This window comes from Podarcis raffonei, chromosome 2 (assembly GCF_027172205.1).
Source record: "Podarcis raffonei isolate rPodRaf1 chromosome 2, rPodRaf1.pri, whole genome shotgun sequence".
Classification (NCBI taxonomy): Eukaryota; Metazoa; Chordata; class Lepidosauria; order Squamata; family Lacertidae; genus Podarcis; species Podarcis raffonei.
Genome location: NC_070603.1, coordinates 124,773,362 through 124,794,436, shown reverse-complemented (window position 1 = coordinate 124,794,436; position 21,075 = coordinate 124,773,362). Strand labels below are relative to the sequence as shown.

Genomic DNA, 21,075 nt, shown 5'->3' with positions numbered 1-21,075 from the left:
ATTGCCTTCAAAAGAAACCACTCTATTCCCAATTTAAGAATGGAAAGAGAAATAACGGAGGACAACAAAAGAGGTTTCAAGACGCTCTCAAGGGAAATTTTAAAGAATGCAGTATAATCTCATAAAATTGGGAAACATTGGCCTGCAAGCGCTCCCATTGGAGAATAAAGGTAAAGGGACCCCTGACCATTAGGTCCAGTCGTGGCCGACTCTGGGGCTGCGGCGCTCATCTCGCTTTATTGGCTGAGGGAGCCGGCGTACAGCTTCCGGGTCATGTGACCACCATGACTAAGCCGCTTCTGGTGAACCAGAGCAGCACATGGAAATGCCGTTTACCTTCCCGCCGGAGCGGTACCTATTTATCTACTTGCACTTTGACGTCCTTTCGAACTGCTAGGTTGACAGGAGCAGGGACCGAGCAACGGGTGCTCACCCCATTGAGGGGATTCGAACCACCGTCTGATCGGCAAGTGCTAGGCTCTGTGGTTTAACCCACAGCGCCACCTGCCCTTTACCAAAGGTTTAATGGACTTTGAAGAAACACAAACTCAGGCCAAAAGGGAGAAACAAGCTAAGAGGAAAGCATGTTTGGCAAACTCTCGCACTGATTAATTCCTGACTGGAAACCTATGTCCCCACTGCGGAACGATGTGCGGATCCAGAATTGGACTCACTTATGGACATACCATTAAGATCATGTTCATGAAAGAAAATCTTACTCGGCTATGAGTGGTCACCAAAGAGGAAGACATGACATGAACAAATGGTTTAAACAGGAGATTCACACCTTTAACGTCTAACAGCCAAGAGGAATAAAAATCTGCCCTTACCTAGAGAGGCCACCATCTCATAATTCTCCTCCATGACTTCCTTGTGCAGAGCTCGTTGGCCAGGATCCAGCAGAGCCCACTCCTCCTCTGTGAAAAACACAGCCACCTCCTCAAAGGTCAAGAAGGGCAGAGTGTATGAGGACCGGGACATTTGCAGGGAAACCAAAATGCTTGTTTACAAAGCTATTGTACTGCCAACCTTACTATATGCTTGTGAAACATGGACCACTTATAAACACCATCTCCAACTCCTCGAAAGATTCCATCAACGGTGTCTCCGAAAAATTTTACACATCACTTGGGAAGACAGGTGAACTAATATCAGTGTACTGGAAGAAGCAAAGATCACCAGTGTTGAAGCAATGATTCTTCAACATCAACTTCGTTGGACTGGTCATGTTGTGCGGATGCCTGATTATTGCCTTCAAAAGAAACCACTCTATTCCCAATTTAAGAATGGAAAGAGAAATAACGGAGGACAACAAAAGAGGTTTCAAGACGCTCTCAAGGGAAATTTTAAAGAATGCAGTATAATCTCATAAAATTGGGAAACATTGGCCTGCAAGCGCTCCCATTGGAGAATAAAGGTAAAGGGACCCCTGACCATTAGGTCCAGTCGTGGCCGACTCTGGGGCTGCGGCGCTCATCTCGCTTTATTGGCTGAGGGAGCCGGCGTACAGCTTCCGGGTCATGTGACCACCATGACTAAGCCGCTTCTGGTGAACCAGAGCAGCACATGGAAATGCCGTTTACCTTCCCGCCGGAGCGGTACCTATTTATCTACTTGCACTTTGACGTCCTTTCGAACTGCTAGGTTGACAGGAGCAGGGACCGAGCAACGGGTGCTCACCCCATTGAGGGGATTCGAACCACCGTCTGATCGGCAAGTGCTAGGCTCTGTGGTTTAACCCACAGCGCCACCTGCCCTTTACCAAAGGTTTAATGGACTTTGAAGAAACACAAACTCAGGCCAAAAGGGAGAAACAAGCTAAGAGGAAAGCATGTTTGGCAAACTCTCGCACTGATTAATTCCTGACTGGAAACCTATGTCCCCACTGCGGAACGATGTGCGGATCCAGAATTGGACTCACTTATGGACATACCATTAAGATCATGTTCATGAAAGAAAATCTTACTCGGCTATGAGTGGTCACCAAAGAGGAAGACATGACATGAACAAATGGTTTAAACAGGAGATTCACACCTTTAACGTCTAACAGCCAAGAGGAATAAAAATCTGCCCTTACCTAGAGAGGCCACCATCTCATAATTCTCCTCCATGACTTCCTTGTGCAGAGCTCGTTGGCCAGGATCCAGCAGAGCCCACTCCTCCTCTGTGAAAAACACAGCCACCTCCTCAAAGGTCAAGAAGGGCAGAGTGTATGAGGACCGGGACATTTGCAGGGAAACCAAAATGCTTGTTTACAAAGCTATTGTACTGCCAACCTTACTATATGCTTGTGAAACATGGACCACTTATAAACACCATCTCCAACTCCTCGAAAGATTCCATCAACGGTGTCTCCGAAAAATTTTACACATCACTTGGGAAGACAGGTGAACTAATATCAGTGTACTGGAAGAAGCAAAGATCACCAGTGTTGAAGCAATGATTCTTCAACATCAACTTCGTTGGACTGGTCATGTTGTGTGGATGCCTGATGATCCTCTTCCAAAGCAACTACCCTATTCCAAACTTACAAGCGTAATGCTGGTGGTCCACAAAAGAGGTTTAAAGACTGTCTCAAGGCAAATCTAAAAAAATGTAGTATAAACACTGACAACTGGGAAACACTGGCCTGCGAGCGCTCCAATTGGAGAACAGCCTTTACCAAACGTGTCATGCGCTTTGAAGACACTCGAACTCAGGATGCAAGGGAGAAACGTGCTAAGAGGAAGGCACGCTTGGCAAATCCATACCATGATCAACTCCCGCCCTGAAACCAATGTCCCCACTGTGGAATGACATGTGGATCCAGAATTGGCCTCCACAGTCACTTCCGGGCTCATTGTTAAAACCGTGTTTATGGAAGGCAATCTTACTCAGCTATGAGGTATCGCCAAAGAAGAAGATAGACATTTGAAATTGCCCGCCCTGGAGCCCAAGACACCACCCCCAATACATCATACATACATCAGAGAAGGGGTGGTCTACAGCAGAAATCTGAGTATGTTGTTTTTCTCCTGTCTGCCAGGATAATGGATCACTGATTGCATTACCTGGGCCATTTGGCCACTCTTTTGTGATGTTAACTACTTATTTCCTGAATCCAGCTCACAGGCTCACCCTCACACAGACAGGATTTGTGAATAAAGAGACAGTGGGGAGGCTTTTCCATTTCCTTCCTCTTTGCAGAGAAATATTTGAGGTGCCTAAAGAGTCAAAATGACTTTAGGACTGTTTTCCTGTACTTTTTCCAGACATGTGGTTTATATATTTATGTATGTGTTTGCCTTGTACAGTTATGAACATTTTATATATGTAAGACATCAAAATCCCTATAACACCGCTTTTTATTTCTTTGTTTTTATTATTCAAATGTTCTCCATTTAAAGTGTGTGTGTGTGTGTGTGTGTGTGTGTGTGTGTGTGTGTGTGTGTGTGTGAACATGGAGCCAGGCCTGTTGGCCCTCAATAATAACTTCGCTTTATTCGTGTCCGTGGGTCTCTCTTCGGAGTCAAATTCTGCTGGGGGATTCCCCTAGGCTTTGCGGGGCCCTGGCACGCGGCATAGTGATTTTCAATCACCTTAAACCCTAAGAGTTTAAAATAGACAGTTAACTGAAAGACGTGGATGATCTATAGATATCGATATCTGCCGGATGCCCCCCCCTTGCTTGGGTCTGTGATGGACAGCAGAACCAGGCCAGTCAGGGTGCGTAGTCTCTCAGAAATACCACCATGGGGCCGGAGCCTCGCTCTGATTGGCTCCCAAGACAGCGAGGGGCGGAGCCAGCCCTTTTGGAGGGAAAATAAAAGGAGCCAATTCTGAGGGAGTTTTCTGAGAGGGAGAAAGGGCGGATTGGGAGAGGGATGGACTGAGGGGGGGGCACCTTGGAGGGGAAGGTGAGGAGAATCTCCACGGGGAGAGGAGGGTCTGGGGAGAGGAGTCAGGCGGGAATTCAACGGGAGAAGCTATGGGGAGGCGGACGAAAGCGGAGTGTCCTTCCAGTGAGAGGGGAAAAGGAGACCCCCCAGGGCTGAGGGGATCCCCTGGGTCGGCGAGACTGACTGGAAATCCCTCCGGAGTGGCTGAGAGGGAGGAGAGCAGAGGAAAAGGGCCCCTCGCTCACGAACCCCCCAGGTCTGAATCTGTGAGGGAAGCAGGGCTGCTGCGTCCCAAGGATTGAACGGGGACAAAACTCAGGGAAGGAGCAGAAACCCAGGGAACATTTGGCCCCCGTTTCTAGAAAGCGGAACATCCGCCTTAAGCATTATTATTATTTCATTTATACCCCACCCATCTGGGGGCAGGGCACTATGCTGCTCTCTTGAGGGCCTCTGAGCCGAGAATCACAGAGAACTCTGCACATGCCCTGGACCACCCGGATTCTGGGAGGGAAGGAGGACAGCCAGCCAGGGGCCTGTGCTCAGCTTGCGAAGGGTTAAATCGACCAGAGCCGGAGTCCTAGAGAGGACAGGAAGTAGAGAGGCGGGGCTGGCTCTCCAGAGCAGGATCCCCTCCCTCCGTGCCCAGTCCCGTCTTTTGTCTCTTGTCTCCTCTACGCGCTGCCTCGGTTTCCCTCCTGGGAAGAATCCGGTGAGTCTCCTCTCTCTTCCCCCTTGGGGTGCCCATGGGAGAAGGGGGTCCCGGGGCTGCAGGGGGAGACCCCCAAGTCTGGGAGCAGAGGGTCCTGCCCTCCCCATTCCTCTCTGCCAAGCCTGGGAGGGGGCGAGTTTCCAGGGGGTCTCCAGCTCTGCTCTTCCTTGGCATCCTCTTTGGGGAAGCAGGGAGGGGTCTGGGGGGGGGAGGGCATGCCCAGAATGCCCCTTCCAGTGGAGGAGCCCCTGCCAGGCCGTCCTTTCCCCTGCCAGATCCTCCTCCAGATCAGCTCAGGTCTCCAGCCCAGAGCCTCAAGGGAAGCCTCTCTGGGCAGGGGCCACGCCTGGGGCTCCTCCGTGGAGAAAAGGGGAGAGCCAGAGGGCTGAGCTGGCTGCACTGGGCTTGCCAGGGTTCAAGGGAACGGAGCTGCCTTCCTTGAGAGGAGAGGATGGAAAGCCGCCTTAAGGAGCCCAAGATCTTGTCCTGAAGGGGGCTTGCCAATGCAGGGAGGAGAAGGAGGGGGCTCTGGGTGGCAGATCTGCAAACGTTTCTCTCTCTGATCCCAGAGTGAGCTTTCAAGGATGTTCCCCATCCTGGAGTTTCTCTGCAGCTGCTGCTATTGCAGAATGTTTTATTTACATTAAACTTATAACTTCCACAGTGCGTAGGTAAAACTGGAACTCCAACCCGCAGGAGCCAGGGATTGGACAGACTTTTCTAAAGGGAACTAAGACAATCTATACGGAATTTATGGCAAGCATGATTGTGAATAATACTCTCTTAGAAAAATGTAAGATACAGAAGGGGACATTTATCTATGTATTATCAAGAAGAATAAGGAAAACTCCAGATGTAAAAGGAGCTGAGGGTGGGGCAACAAAATGACAGACTGAAGTCCTCTGCATATGATGTGGTATTATCTTTAGGGGAACCTCTTAGTAGTGTATTAGAAGCAATAAGGCTGCTTGGAAATGCTGTAGGTTTTAAAATAAATAGAGGGGAAACTAAGGTTTCACAGTCAAAAAATGCACAGTCAAAAAATGAATTACAGAGAGTGAGTGGATTGGTGATAAAGAATAAAGTGAAATATATTGGAGTATCGTTAACAGCATAAGCAACAACAACCCTCCTAATATTTCAAGATAATTATATTAAAATCATTAACTTCAAAATAATATATATATATACCAAGAAGTAGTCAATGTAATGGACTGCTGGTGGGGAACACCACGACGCCTTTCAATGGATGATGTCCAAGACAGTATAGCTTCGTCAGCTGATGATGAAATTGAATACATTACATAGAAAGTATGACAGTAGATACAGTAGGGGACATTTATTTATGTATTATCAAGAAGAATAAAGCAAGGATAAAATACAACTACTCCCCACCTTCTGGGACAAAAGAGGGATTATCAGTCATTGTGTGGCTCCTACTACTAACAGGAGACATTGGTGCTATCTCAAAATAGACTAGTTCTATCAAGCTACCCTAAGCCTTTGGGAATCTTGTCACAAGAGGAGTGTAAAGCTCACCTCTGGAGTTTTTGGAGGATATACATGCCTGGTGTTCTTAAGAACTTGCGAAGATGGTGTATAAGCACAGACAATATCTAAGGAGGAGGGGTGTATTAGTTTCCTGATATTTCAAAAATGTGGCATCACCGGCTCCTCTGCTTCCACATACAGATTGGGTCCCCATGCAACTCCTGACAGGCGGATACGGCCACAACATCTGTCTGGCTTGTGATGAGAGAGCTCAAAGATTGTGAACAGGGCTCTCCATACAAAGCACCTAGCATGGGGGCACCTACATGTAATATCTATTCTGCTCTTTTCTGCCCATACTCTGGGGTTGCAGTTTTCAAGCTTGGGAACAGGAAGGTGACTGGTTTTTGTACCAAGTTCTGTCAGTTATCCCCACTGAGTCCAATGGGATCTACTCTGAGGTCACTACTGTGCAGACCATGCCAGGCTTGCAAGTGGGGTGAGGAGCATACAGAAGAAATTGGAATCACTGGAGATGTTTAGAAATGGGGCTTCTCTTGGGAAGGGGCTGCCCCATTTGTGCTTCTCCAGGGGCAGGAGAATATCTAGGGCAAGAAAATCCCTGCAGGACCTCTGATGCTCCCTTTGCTTCTTCCTCTCTCCCAGGACCCTGCAGCTTGTTGTGGCTTCTCGACTCCTCAGGAAGGATGAAAGAGACGGATCCTGCAAAGCTCGTAAGGATGGAAGGGGGAAGATGGACGGTTGACCTGGTCAGGTTGTCTCCTGCATCCCTTTGAACAACCTCTGAGCGTTCCCTCCCAGGGACCTCCGAGAGATCTGGTGAGTTCCAGGGGAGTGGAGATGGGGACATGGATGGATGGAGCCAGAGAGGTATTGGCGCTTGCTCGGGGGGCACCATTTCGGACTCCTCCACATGCCTGTCTGCACCTTTGACATCTGCAGGCAATTTGAGCTAGGAATACATCACAGCTCCCCGACCACCACAATGTATTGGCAGCTCAAAATGTCTAAAACCTGTACCGTGATTGAATGCTCTACCAATGTCAGACAACTTACCGATCCTTCAGGCAGCATTAGAAGTCGTGACTCTTGAAAGTAACCTGATTCTGGGCTTCCAATTTGTCTGCGAAGGGAAATGGCGAGGCGGTGTGAGTCGTTTGTCTAAAAGACGACCGTTACCAGGGCTTTTGAGCAGTGGGGGTGTGTGCCAGGGTTAGATACCCCCCCCCAAAAGCCCCGCGGGTAGTGGGGTGTCGAGGGGACCGGTCGGGCATGAAGAGGCTTGACGCAATTGCCGGAGCCCCAACACTGCATCAGCAGCGAGTGGGGGGGGGGGTGAGAGACAGTGGCTTGAGCCTGCCCATGGCTCCAGCGCAGCTCAGAAACCCAAAACCACAAATCGCCACCTGAAGCAGCAGACTTTCAAAGGAAAAAAGGTATTGTCAACAATTATGGGCTTTTCAAAATAAAAAGAATTGGATTTAATTTAGATTTGGCAAAGACAGAATCTAAACAGGAAGTCAGCTTCTGTCTTTTGAAGGGAAGATTTTGCAGTACAGGCTTGTGAATGGGAAAAAAACCTTTGGAGACACACCAGTCTTTATATACTTTTTAAACTGCACTTTGTTACTTTGCTACCTATTAACACTATGTACTCTGGATACAAGAAGAAACTGTAGCTCTTTGTTCTTTGATTCCTAAAAAGGAAGATACAGGAATGCTTGGAGTACTCTGTTTTTTTGAATGGGGATGCAGATTTTATGAATGAAAGCACTGAAAGGCTTGAAAACATTGCAAATTCTTTTTTTAAAAAACCTCTTAAAAGGACCCTGGATCTTGGCAAGTCCTACCAAAGCTTGGCAGGAGGACACTTTTCCATAACTGGGAGGTAATCCCAGGGAGGGGAAGTCCCTGGTAAGAGCTGGAGTAGGAGAAAGGGGGAAAAACGGGATTTATTTTTAAAGACCAGGTCCTGTATTGGAATAAAAACTGAATAAAAACTGAGAGAAATAGCATATATTGGATTACAATTACCATTTGGATTACAAATCTAATTTGGATTATAAATACGTCTGGAAAATATTTGAACTCACAGTGTAAATATTTTGGATTACAAGACACATTGTGGATTATAATATAACTAGAAGTTTGGCAAGTGCTTAATCATCAATGTAACAGTGAGTTTGAACAATGGTAACTATTAGACTTTTGTTGTGGCCTGGGTTTTTTTTTTTTTGTAGGTTGTATATAAAGTTGATATTGCCCACTTTTCTCTCTCTCTTTTGGATATTGTGGAACTTATAATTCTGTAAGTTTGAAAGTGTTGCTACAGTTTGGTTTAAAAGGGTGTGGGAATTGGATTGGTGGGAGAACTGTTGTATACAAAGCAAGAGTGAGAAAAAGACAGGAGGGCTGAAGGAAGTATCAAACCTGACATCAATTCTAAGAGGAGCAGGAATAAATTATAAATGGGAATTCCCGGAGGGAGTTTCCTTTACTTATAGGAGAAAGAGATTCAGATTAATGTCAGAGAGTCAGGTACAGGAATTTCTGGATAAACATGGCAAAGACCCAGAGTTTCAAAGCTCAGGGAGAGACTTCAGAACCCCCTTTGAGATGCAAAGAGATGAACTGGAAAAGACTGAAAGAACAGGACAAAAAAGCAAATCTTTTTAAAATGAATCAGATCATGGCAAATCTTAAATTACTAACTGGCATGTCAATGGCCTTAACAATAATATTAAAAGGAACAGGGTGTGGCATGAAGTTTTAAAACTGAATTTGGATATAATTTGCCTACAGGAGACTCATGTTGCAAGAAAGCATGAGAAAATCTTGAGTAATAAGAATTAGGGAGCCAATTTATTGCATCAGATGTTTCCAAAAAACGTCGAATTGTTTTGTACATAAAACCTGCACTTGAACCACAATTAATTCAAAAGGATGAGAAAGGGAGAAAATTAATGGTACAAATTAAAGTTGAGGGAGAAAAAAATAATTTTGGTAGGGATATATGCACCAAATGAAAATAAATAAAAAAAATTCAGGATTTCGAAACAGAATTGCTAGAATTTGCAGATGAGAAAATAATAGTGCTGGGAGATCTTAATGGCGTCCCATCACTAGAGAAAGACAGAACGATAGGAAGAAAGACACGAAAGAAGGTAGACTTCCCAAAACTTTTTTTGAAATGACAGAAAATGTAAAATTGATAGATATTTGGAGAATTAAGCATCCATTTGAAAAACAGTTCACTTTTTTCTCTCATGTTTATGGAAGCAGTGCCTGACTGGATGCGGTTTGGGTCTCTAAGGAATTAGAGTCAAGAATCAAAAAAATTGAAATAGATCCAAGAACAATGTCAGACCATGATTCTATAATTATGGAAATACAGAAAGACACTCAGTCCACCTTTCGGTGGAGACTGAATGAAGAAATATTAGATGATAAAATCTTTCTGGAAAGGAGAGAAAAGACAATAAGTGAATATTTTGAACAAAATTTGAATAATGAGACCAAACTCCAAACAGTCTGGGACACAAGCAAAGCGGTGATGAGAGGTCTATTCATTCAAGAAAATTAAGGTAAAAAAGAAGAAAAACAGAGATTTTACATAAAATAGAAGAAAAAGAATTAATAAAAACATTAAATAAAGAAATAGTAAAGCAGGAGATAAAATTATTACAATCACAATATTCAATGGTAATCAATGAGGAAATAGCATGGAAAATAAAACAAAAAACAAAAAGTCCACTCGTGAACGACTCTAGGGTTGCTTTATTGGCCAAGGGAGCCGACGTTTGTCCGCAGACAGTTTTTCCAGGTCATGTGGCCAGCATGACTAAGCTGCTTCTGGCAAAACCAGAGCAGTGCACGGAAACGCCATTTATCTTCCTGCCGGAGCGGTACCTATTTATCTACTTGCACTTTGACGTGCTTTCGAACTGCTAGGTTGGCAGGAGCTGGGACCGAGCAATGGGAGCTCACCCCGTCGTGGGGATTCGAACCACTGACCTTTCGATCGGCAAGCGCTAGGCTCATTGGTTTAGACCACAGTGCCACCTGTGTCCTGATAGGTCCTTGTAAAACCTTTAGGAAAAAATCTAGCAGAGAGTCTGTGGGTTTTGATAAACAAGAAATGGCAATTGGTGCTATCTCAAAATAGACTAGTTCTATCAAGCTACCCTAAGCCTTTGGGAATCTTGTCACAAGAGGAGTGTAAAGCTCACCTCTGGAGTTTTTGGAGCGTATACATGCCTGGTGTTCTTAAGAACACTACAGATTTAGAACATGTGGAAGATCTGTACTTGGATGGCTTCCATGCCTGGGTGGGGGCCGCATTTTGAGACTGGAGACTTGCGAAGATGGTGTATAAGCACAGACGAAATCTTAGGAGGAGGGGTGTATTAGTTTCCTGATATTTCAAAAATGTGGCATCACCGGCTCCTCTGCTTCCACGTATAGATTTGGTCCCCATGCAACCCCCGACAGAGGCCAATGTTAGATTTCTGTTTATGCCACTGTGCAGTTTCTGGAGTCACAAGACTCTGTTTACATTCCAGACTGTTGGAAGTCTCGCGGGAGATGGATGTTGATGTTTCTGGTTTCCTGTTTCTTTGTCCCAGTTGGTTCTGTGCTCTCACAGCGAGAGGATGTATATTCTTTTCTGTCTGCGTAGTCAGAAATAAAACGTAGCAATGTAGCTCATATATTTCTCGTCCTGCTGTTTGTACACTCTGCAAAATGGGAACGTGCCTGGAGCCTCATCAAAGGCTTAGGTCGTTAATCACGTCGGAGGAGGAGATTCCGAAAACTCGAGCTGGAGGAGTAGCTCAGTCGAACGGAATTCCAACAGCGGATACAGCCACAACATCTGCCTGGCTTGTGATGAGAGAGCTCAAAGATTGTGAACAGGGCTCTCCATACAAAGCACCTAGCATGGGGGAACCTACATGTAATATCTACTCTGCTCTTTTCTGCCCATGCTCTGGGGTTGCAGTTTTCAGGCTTGGAGACAGGACGGTGACTGGTTTTTGTACCAAGTTCTGTCAATTATCCCCACTGCGTTCAATAGGATCTACTCTGAGGTCACTACTGTGTAGACCATGCCAGGCTTACAAGTGGGGTGAGAAGCATACAGAAGAAATTGGAATCACTGGAGATGTTTAGAAATGGGGCTTCTCTTGGGAAGGGGCTGACCCATTTGTGCTTCTCCAGGGGCAGGAGAATATCTAGGGCAAGAGAATCCCTGCAGGACCTCTGAGGCTCCCTTTGCTTCTTCCTCTCTCCCAGGACCCTGCAGCTTGTTGTGGCTTCTCGACTCCTCAGGAAGGATGAAAGAGACGGATCCTGCAAAGCTCATAAGGATGGAAGGGGGAAGATGGACGGTTGACCTGGTCAGGTTGTCTCCTGCATCCCTTCGCACAACCTCTGAGTGTTCCCTCCCAGGCACCTCTGAGAGATCTGGTGAGTTCCAGGGGAGGGGAGATGGGGACATGGAGGGGTGGAGCCAGAGAGGTATTGGGGCTTGCTCGGGGAGCACCATTTCGGGCTCCTCCACCTGCCTGTCTGCACCTTTGACATCTGCAGGCAATTTGAGCTAGGAATACATCACAGCTCCCCGACCACCACAATGTATTGGCAGCTCAAACTGGTTAAAACCAGTACCGTGATTGAATGCTCTACCAATGTCAGACAACTTACCGATCCTTCAGGCAGCATTAGAAGTCGTGACTCTTGAAAGTAACCTGATCCTGGGCTTCCGATTTGTCTGCAAAGGGAAATGGCGAGGCGGTGTGAGTCGTCAGTTTAAAAGATGACTGTTACTGGGGCTTTTGAGCAGTGGGGGTGAGTGCCAGGGTTAGACACCCTCCCAAAAAAGTGCCCTACAGGTAGTGGGGTGTCGAGGGGACCAGCCGGGTGTGAAGAGGCTTGCCGTGATTGCTGGAGCCCTGACGCTGTATCGGCAGGTCAGCAACCACACTACCTGGGGTGTACGAGGCATCCATATCTTTCTGGTATAATTCCTCTGTGTATTCTTGCCACCTCTTCTTCATGTCTTCTGCTTCTGTTAGGTCCTTACCACTTTTGTCTTTTGTTATGGTAATCTTTGTGTGAAATGTTCCTTTCATATCTCCAATTTTCTTGAACAGACCTCTGGTTTTTCCCATTCTATTGTTTTCCTCTATTTCTTTGCATTGCTCGTTTAAGAAGGCCTTCTTGTCTCTCCTTGCTATTTTTTTGGAAATCTGCATTCAATTTCCTGTATTTTTCACTATCTCCCTCGCATTTTGCTTACCTTCTCTCCCCCGCTATTTGTAAGGCCTCGTTGGGCAACCACTTTACATTTCCTTTTCATTGGGATGGTTTTAGTTGCTGCCTCCTGTATAATGTTACGAGCCTCCATCCATAGTTCTTCAGGCACTCTGTCCACCAAATCTAAATCCTTAAACCTGTTCCTCACTTCCACTGTGTATTCATAAGGGATTTGATTTAGATTGTATCTTACCGGCCCAGTGGTTTTTCCTACTTTCTTCAGTTTAAGCTTGAATTTTGCTATAAGAAGCTGATGATCTGAGCCACAGTCAGCTCCAGGTCTTGTTTTTGCTGACTGTATAGAGCTTCTCCATCTTTGGCTGCAGAGAATATAATCAATCTGATTTTGATGCTGCTCATCTGGTGATGTCGATGTGTAGAGTCGTCTCTTGTGTTGTTGGAAAAGAGGGTTTGTGATGACCAGCTTGTTCTCTTGGCAGAACTCTATTAGCCTATGCCCTGCTTTGTTTGGAACTCTAAGGCCAAACTTGCCAGTTGTTCCTTTTATCTCTTGACTCCCTACTTTAGCATTCCAATCCCCTATAATGAGAAGAACATCCTTGTTTGGTGTCATTTCTATAAGGTGTTCTAAGTCATCATAGAACTGGTCAATTTCAGTTTCTTCAGCACCAGTGGTTGGTGCATAAACCTGGATTACTGTGATGTTAAAAGGTCGGCCTTGGATTCGTATCGAGATCATTCTATCATTTTTGAGATTGCATCCCAGTACAGCTTTCGCCACTCTTTTGTTGACTATGAGGGCCACTCCATTTCTTTTACGGGATTCTTGCCCACAGTAGTAGATATGATGGTCATCCGAACTGAATTCGCCCATTCCTGTCCATTTTTGTTCACTGATGCCCAGGATGTCAATATTTATTCTTGCCATCTCATTTTTGACCACATCCAACTTACCAAGGTTCACGGTTCTTACATTCCAGGTTCCTATGCAATATTTTTCTTTACAGCATTGTACTTTCCTTTCACTTCCAGGCATATACGCAACTGAGCAACCTTTCGGCTTTGGCCCAGCCGCTTCATCAGCTCTGAATATACTTGTACTTGTCCTCTGCTCTTCCTCAGTAGCATGTTGGACGCCTTCCGACCTGAGGGGCTCATCTTCCAGCGTCATAACTTTTATATGCCTGTTGTCTTTCTCCATGGAGTTTTCTTGGCAGGGATACTCAAGTGGCTTGCCAGTTCCTGCTCCAGGTGGATCATGTTTGGTCAAAACTCTCCACTATGACATGTCCATCTTGGGTGGCCCTGCACGGCATAGCTCATAGCTTATCTGAGTTATTCAAGCCCCTTCGCCACGGCAAGGCAGTGATCCATGAAGGGGGGAATAACTTTTTATTTGCTTTTAAAAACAAGGATCATAGGACTAATATACAAATATGTAGACCAAGTATCTATAGCATAAGGTTCACCATTAGTGGTCAGTGTATGAGTTCTGGGTTCCTGAATTGGTTTAAATTGAAAGGAAAAAAAAGGGAAACAGGAGAGAACAGAAAACATTCCACATTGCATAGCTGAATGCCTAGTCAGGAGCTCTTGCGGCTGTTGTGTTTAGATCAAGTGTGAGTTAGTCACTTTTCCTCTTTTGTCACCAATGAAACAAAATAGAGTTAGTTTACTCTTGAAAATGGGAGTGGGGTTCAAACTGAAGAGAGTGATTTAGGTATAAATTAAAATTTAGACCAAATTTAGATTGAGGCAACAGTTGGTGGGGAGTGTGCAGGTGAAGATGTTGCTGTTTGTTTCACAGACAATTTGCTGGATCTTGACCAGAGAGCTCTGCATAAGGAAGTCAAGGAGGAGAATCGTGGGGTCATGGACCCTCTTGGTAACGCTTCCTGTTGGATCATAATATCTGTTCTGAAATTAAGCAAGTAACTTTGAAAGTCCATACATACCTCTATGTGATGAACCTTCACTATTTAGATGGAGACCAACAGCATTCGGGATTCTAACATCCCCACCATGAACCCTGAATGGAGGGATATCCACTGTTTTCTCTGCAATTTTTTTCCTTCTAGTCATGCCTTTTAAAGCAATGACCAGGTAGTCTGAACTGGCCAGGCCTTCTTAAATGTCAGCCTCAGAGCTTTAAGGGAAATTGGAGATGGAGTGGATTCCAGGATTGAGCCAAACAAAATCTATCCCAGATAAAAACCAAGCAATATGTCAGTTAATACCAGCCAACAGTGAAAACTATAGTAAGGGCTCACATCTAACTCTCTTCAGTTCCTCCTCTATCACAAGCATTCATTAACTTTGTTCTTCCTGAGGCTCTAATTAGCTTCTCTCTTCATTGCAGATGGTGATGAATTGGAAGGGAAGACCAAGGGGGACCACAACAGAATTCACATAGCAGAGAAGTCAGATAAATATACAAAGTGCGGAGAGAACATCTGCCAGAGCCCCCAGTCCACCTCACATCAAGCAAAGAGCTTTGTTCGGAGGGATAGAATCTCTTCACATGAAAGAACTAACAGCGGAGAGAAATTGTATCAGTGCAGAGAATGTGGGAAGAGCTTCAGTCACCGTCAGAATTTCACTTGCCATCAAAGAATTCATACAGGGGAGAAACCCTATCAGTGCTTGGAATGTGGAAAGAGCTTTTGTCACAGTTCCAGTCTCACTTCCCATCAAGGAATTCATAAAGGGGAGAAACCCTATCAGTGCTTAGAATGCGGAAAGAGCTTTAATCGGAAGGATGGTCTCAGTATCCATCAAAGAATTCATACAGGGGAGAAACCTTTTCAATGCCTTGAGTGTGGAAAGAGCTTTCGTCACAGTTCCAGTCTCACTTCCCATCAAGGAATTCATAAAGGGGAGAAACCCTATCAGTGCTTAGAATGCGGAAAGAGCTTTAATCGGAAGGATGGTCTCAGTATCCATCAAAGAATTCATACAGGGGAGAAACCTTTTCAATGCCTTGAGTGTGGAAAGAGCTTTCGTCACAGTTCCAGTCTCACTTCCCATGAAAGAATTCATACAGGGAAGAAACCCTATCAATGCTTAGAATGCGGAAAGAGCTTCAGTCAAAGTTCCAATCTAACTATGCACCATAGAGTTCATACACGGGAGAAACCCTATCAGTGCTTGAAATGTGGGAAGAGCTTCAGTCACAGAGAGATTCTCACTTGCCATCAAAGAATTCATACAGGGGAGAAACCCTATCAGTGCTTGGAATGTGGAAAGCGCTTTAGTCAAAGTTCACATCTCACTTCCCATCAAAGAATTCATACAGGGAAGAAACCCTATCAGTGCTTGGAATGTGGAAAGAGCTTTCGTCAGAGGGTGCAGCTCACTTCCCATCAAAGAATTCATACAGGGAAGAAACCCTATCAGTGCTTGGAATGTGGAAAGAGCTTTCGTCGGAGAGGTGATCTCACTTCCCATCAAAGAGTCCATACAGGGGAGAAACCCCATCAGTGCTTGGAATGTGGAAAGAGCTTTCGTCAGAGAGGTGATCTCACTTCCCATCACAGAATTCATACAGGGGAGAAACCATATCCATGCCTGGAATGTGGAAAGAGCTTCAGGTACATGCAGGTTCTTAGTTTGCATCAAAAACTTCATACAGGGGAGAAACCCTATCAGTGCTTTGAATGTGGAAAGAGCTTCAGCCAGGGGGGCCATCTCACTTCCCATCAAAGAATTCATACAGGGGAGAAACCATATCAGTGCTTGGAATGTGGAAAGAGCTTCAGTCTCAGGCACAGTCTCATTTTGCACCAAAGAATTCATACAGGAAGGAAACCCTATCAGTGCTTGGAATGTGGAAAGAGCTTTCGTCACAGTTCCACTCTCACTTTGCACCAAAGAATTCATAAAGGGGAGAAACCATATCAGTGTTTGGAATGTGGAAAGAGCTTCCGGGAGGGGGCCAAGCTCACTTCCCATCAAAGAATTCACACAGGGGAGAAACCTTTTCAATGCCATGAGTGTGGAAAGAGCTTTGGTCACAATTCCTATCTCAGGATCCATCAAAGAATTCACACAGGGGAGAAACCTTTTCAATGCCATGAGTGTGGAAAGAGCTTTGGTCACAATTCCTATCTCAGGATCCATCAAAGAACTCATACAGGTCAGAAACCATATCAGTGCTGTGAATGTGGGAAAAACTTCAGTCAAAGCACCCATCTCAAGACCCATCAAAGAATTCATACAGGGGGGAAACCATATCAGTGCTTGGAATGTGGAAAGAGCTTCATTCGGAAGGATGTTCTCACTTCCCATCAAAGAATTCATACAGAGGGAAAACCAACAAAGAAAAATAATAACGCAAACATTATTGAACAACCCTTACAAAACACATTTGTATAGAAAAGAGAAAGGGCATGGGAGAATAACTAAAAATACCCTTTATCACATTTGTATCATATCATATGTCAACACATAGAAAGGCAGGCTCCCCCAGCGCTCCCCTGGGTGCCCCCTCTTCTCCCTGTCTCCCAACCTGAGTGATTGTTCCACTGTAGCAATAATTACTCAGAATATGCACTCCTGGATAAACCTAGCTGTATTTAGTATCCAGCCTTTTCCCTTCCCTTTAGCAAGATGGCACTTTCCCTACATTCCGCCCCCCCCAGCCCAGCCTTCAAATCTTAACCACTCAGATAGTGCAATATGACTCTTATTATGATTGTCTAATAACCCAAATTAGTATTTCTCCAGTTTCTAGGTCCAGTTTCTATAAAGCCTTATTAAAACTGTTCTAACAAATCTCAGTCAAGTCACAGTCCAAAATTATTGTCCTTTTTAATGTTCACCCAATCCTGCTTTCTCTTCTTTTACTAATCTTCTTTCCTAATCCACTGGGGGTGGGGAAGAATGCATATTAAATCCCTTTCCTCATACAAGATCATAGCTTGTGTTATGAACAGTTTCAGGAGTTGCACTGCATCCCCTTTTGCTGGATGTACATATTTCTCTGCTGACAATTCCCACACCAGCTCATCCCAATGCAGCCTTGTCTTTCTATGGAGCTCTTTCTCTCTCCTCTTGTTCTTCCCTCACCTGCTCAACAGAACCTTCTGCCACTCCCAGCGACTCCTTTCCAACGACTCCCAGCTTATGACCCACACATTCACCTCAGTCTCTTTTTCTGGGACCCGTCTTGGTCTTCAATGCCAAGGTGCTCCATGTCTGGATGGAGAGCAGAGCTGCAGAAGTTTGTTTGGAGTGGATGCATCTGGTTCTCCATAAATCAGGCAGAGGCAAAGTTCATTGGCAAAAGAAGAACTTTCTACTAAAGGTTTTTCAGCTTCGTTACAGAACAAAGCTTCAGGGGACTTAGCAGATGTGAAAGTTAGAAAATGAAAGTAAGAAAGAGAAACCAGCCCACTGAGCTCACAGATTTATCTTTCTGGCTCTGTGTGACCTTGAGATAACAAAACACAAATCATAATAAATCCAGCTGCCTCAGCAGAAAAGAACAAAACCTTCTGGAAGGAACCAGTTTCTCCTCTCAGGATTTTATCTGTGACATTTTGTCCCACTGCCAGAAAAGCATCTTTAGCTCCCTAGTTCCTGTGGCAACACTTTGGCCCAAGTTTCAAACTTTTTAAATTAGCATGATGGTTAGCTTGTTGCAGGCTTGTTAAGCCTCTTTGAATAGAGGATTTCTGGTAAGATCCCTTCTACTCCCTCATAAAAAGACACAACACAATCTTGTTAAAGTCAATATAAAAGTGGTTTACTCATTCAGTTCACAGATGCATCCCTGAAGGCAGACTTGGGTTGCAAAAGTGTCTAACTATATGAACTATCCCATAAGGGAGTTAGTCCCAAGTAACCGCAACTGAGCTGTCACTTCTCCTAACATATAGGAAGACAAAATGGAGAAAAAGAGCAGAACATGGAGGACATATGATATTATGACCAGGGCTTATCTGAAGAGCCAAATGATTTTGGTTAGTTCAGGATGATGACATTGGGTTGCAACTATTAAGATTGCTGCGATCCTTTGATTGGTGAATAGGAATGATGTGCAATTTGCCATTCCATCCAAAAAAACCGTAGAATAAAATATAAATTACTTATTGATCGGAGAAAGAGAGGCGGATTTGACCTATGTGACCTGGAATTATATCATGCTGCAGCAGCTCTGACCTGCTTAAAGGAGTGGATTAAGTTGAAGGACACAGATGTGTTAGATCTGGAGGACGTAGGCACTCGATTTGGATGGTATGCATACCTAATACAGGGAAAGGAGAGAGTCCACAAGGGTTTTCTGGACCATATTGTAAGGAAATCATTGTATAAAATATGGATGTATATAAAGGGATCCTAGAACCCAAAACTGTTGGATTTAAGCAGGTTTCTTGCACAGCCTGCTATGATTTCTGGCCATCCTTCACACTTCCCTGTGCCACTGGACGTGAGCCAGTGTGGTGTAGTGGTTAAGAGCGGTAGTCTTGTAATCTGGGGAACTGGGTTCGCGTCTTTGCTTCTCCACGTGCAGCTGCTGGGTGACCTTGGGCCAGTCATGCTTCTTTGAAGTCTCTCAGCCCCACTCACCTCACAGAGTGTTTGTTGTGGGAGAGGAAGGGAAAGGAGAATGTTAGCCGCTTTGAGACTCCTTAAAGGGAGTGAAAGGCGGGATATCAAATCCAAACTACTACTACTACTACTACTACTACTACTACTACTCTTCTTCTTCTTCTTCTTCTTCTTCTTCTTCTTCTTCTTCTTCTTCTTCTTCCCAGTTTCAAGCAGAGTATCGCAGCAGTGGTGTGCCTTGTGTAGGTGCAATAAATAACAGGTCCAAGCTTTAGGTAAAGATAAAGGGACCCTTGACCATTAGTTCCAGTCGCGACCGACTCTGGGGTTGCGGCGATCATCTCGCTTTATTGGCTGAGGGAGCCAGTGTACAGCTTCCGGGTCATGTGGCCAGCATGACTAAGCCACACCTCTCAGTAGGCAGGACGATACCTAGAGCTGTTTAACCCTGTAAGTTCTGATTCTCACAAAAACACCTTGGTGGACCTCACCTTAGAAATCATGACCGTAAAGAGAAAGAATATGAATAACAACTGGGCAGCATATAAGGATTACTGGAAGAGGAAAATAATAAACTTAAATTGAAAGGATATAAGGAAGTTAAGAAATATTTGAACAATTGGCTGCAGTTCTTTAAATTAATCAGAGATTGGCAAAAGATAAAGGGATTTGAGAAAGAAATTTCAAGATTGGATGAGTACTTAATCTAATCTAAAAGTAAACATATTTCCAAACTATATGATTTGCTCCTAGAATGCGAGGTAAAAGAGGAGCAAGTGAAGACAGAGAATTCAGAACATGATTAGAGTGAAAGGAGAGTAAAGTTAAGATAGAAGAGATTAAAGAAATAATGAAATGCGTTTAAGTCAATTGGAAAAATAAAGTAGTGTAACAAGAATGGCTGGAAGAAGAAGAGTTTGGATTTGATATCCCGCTTTATCACTACCCAAAGGAGTCTCAAAGCGGCTAACATTCTCCTTTCCCTTCCTCCCCCACAACAAACAGTGAGGTGGAGGAGCGGGGAAGCGAATCTGGTTCCCCAGATTACGAGTCTACCGCTCTTAACCACTACACCACACTGGCTCAAGTCACCTTGTGGCTGTTCATGTGGGGTAGGTGTGTTTGTATGTATAGTATAGGTAAGTATAATATAGAGTAATGTTAGGTATGCTTTATGTTAGGAAATAAGGTATTGTTTACAGAGTGGTACCTCGGGTTAAGTACTTAATTCGTTCCGGAGGTCCATTCTGAACCTGAAACTGTTCTTAACCTGAAGCACTGCCGCCGCACCGCCAGAACACGATTTCTGTTCTCATCCTGAAGGAAAGTTCTTAACCTGAGGTACTATTTCTGGGTTAGCGGAGTCTGTAACCTGAAACGTATGTAACCTGAAGCGTATGTAACCTGAGGTACCACTTTATGTACTGTGTACATGTATGCGTTTTATATGTTAATAAAATATTTTAATTTAAAAAAAGGAATGAGGGATGTGGTTCTTTGCAGACACATTTTTATTTCAAGGCCTATCTTTCTACTTGGAGACTTCCTCCTTTTCTTTTGGGTTTCTGTGTGGATAACCTCCAGTCTGGGAACCACTTTTTGAATTTCTACTACATATACATGACAGGATTTTTAAAAAATAAAAAAGTGATTTATAATGAGACTGAATATAATTATTGGTAGAAACGACTCTTTAAAACTTTCAAAAAATGAATCAGCAATACATTTTAAGATAGAATTTTTTCTTACCGTGAAGTTTAGTTTACAGATGGTTGGGGAGGGGGCACAGCATGCCGAAGCAGAGCCCATTTTTTCCCCCAAATCATTTTTATTATTTTTTCTAGTAAGGCTATTTCCCATACTATTTGGTACCATTGGTCCATGCTTACTCCTGACAGGTCTCTCCAGTGTCTGGTTATGATGTTTCTGGCTGCTGATAGTAGGTGGGTTATGAGTGGCTGAGAGGGAGGAGAGCAGAGGAAAAGGGCCCCTCGCTCACGAACCCCCCAGGTCTGAATCTGTGAGGGAAGCAGGGCTGCGTCCCAAGGATTGAATGGGGACACAACTAAGGGAAGGAGCGAGAGGGAAGGAGCAGAAACCCAGGGAACATTTGGCCCCCGTTTCTAGAAAGCGGAACATCTGCCT

General features: G+C 44.6%; 1 pseudogene; it reads left to right on the top strand.

Moving 5' to 3' along the window:
* The first annotated feature begins 4,019 nt into the window (after positions 1–4,019).
* Positions 4,020–21,075, top strand: part of LOC128409503 (zinc finger protein 721-like) — a 60,466-nt pseudogene continuing 43,410 nt past the window's right edge.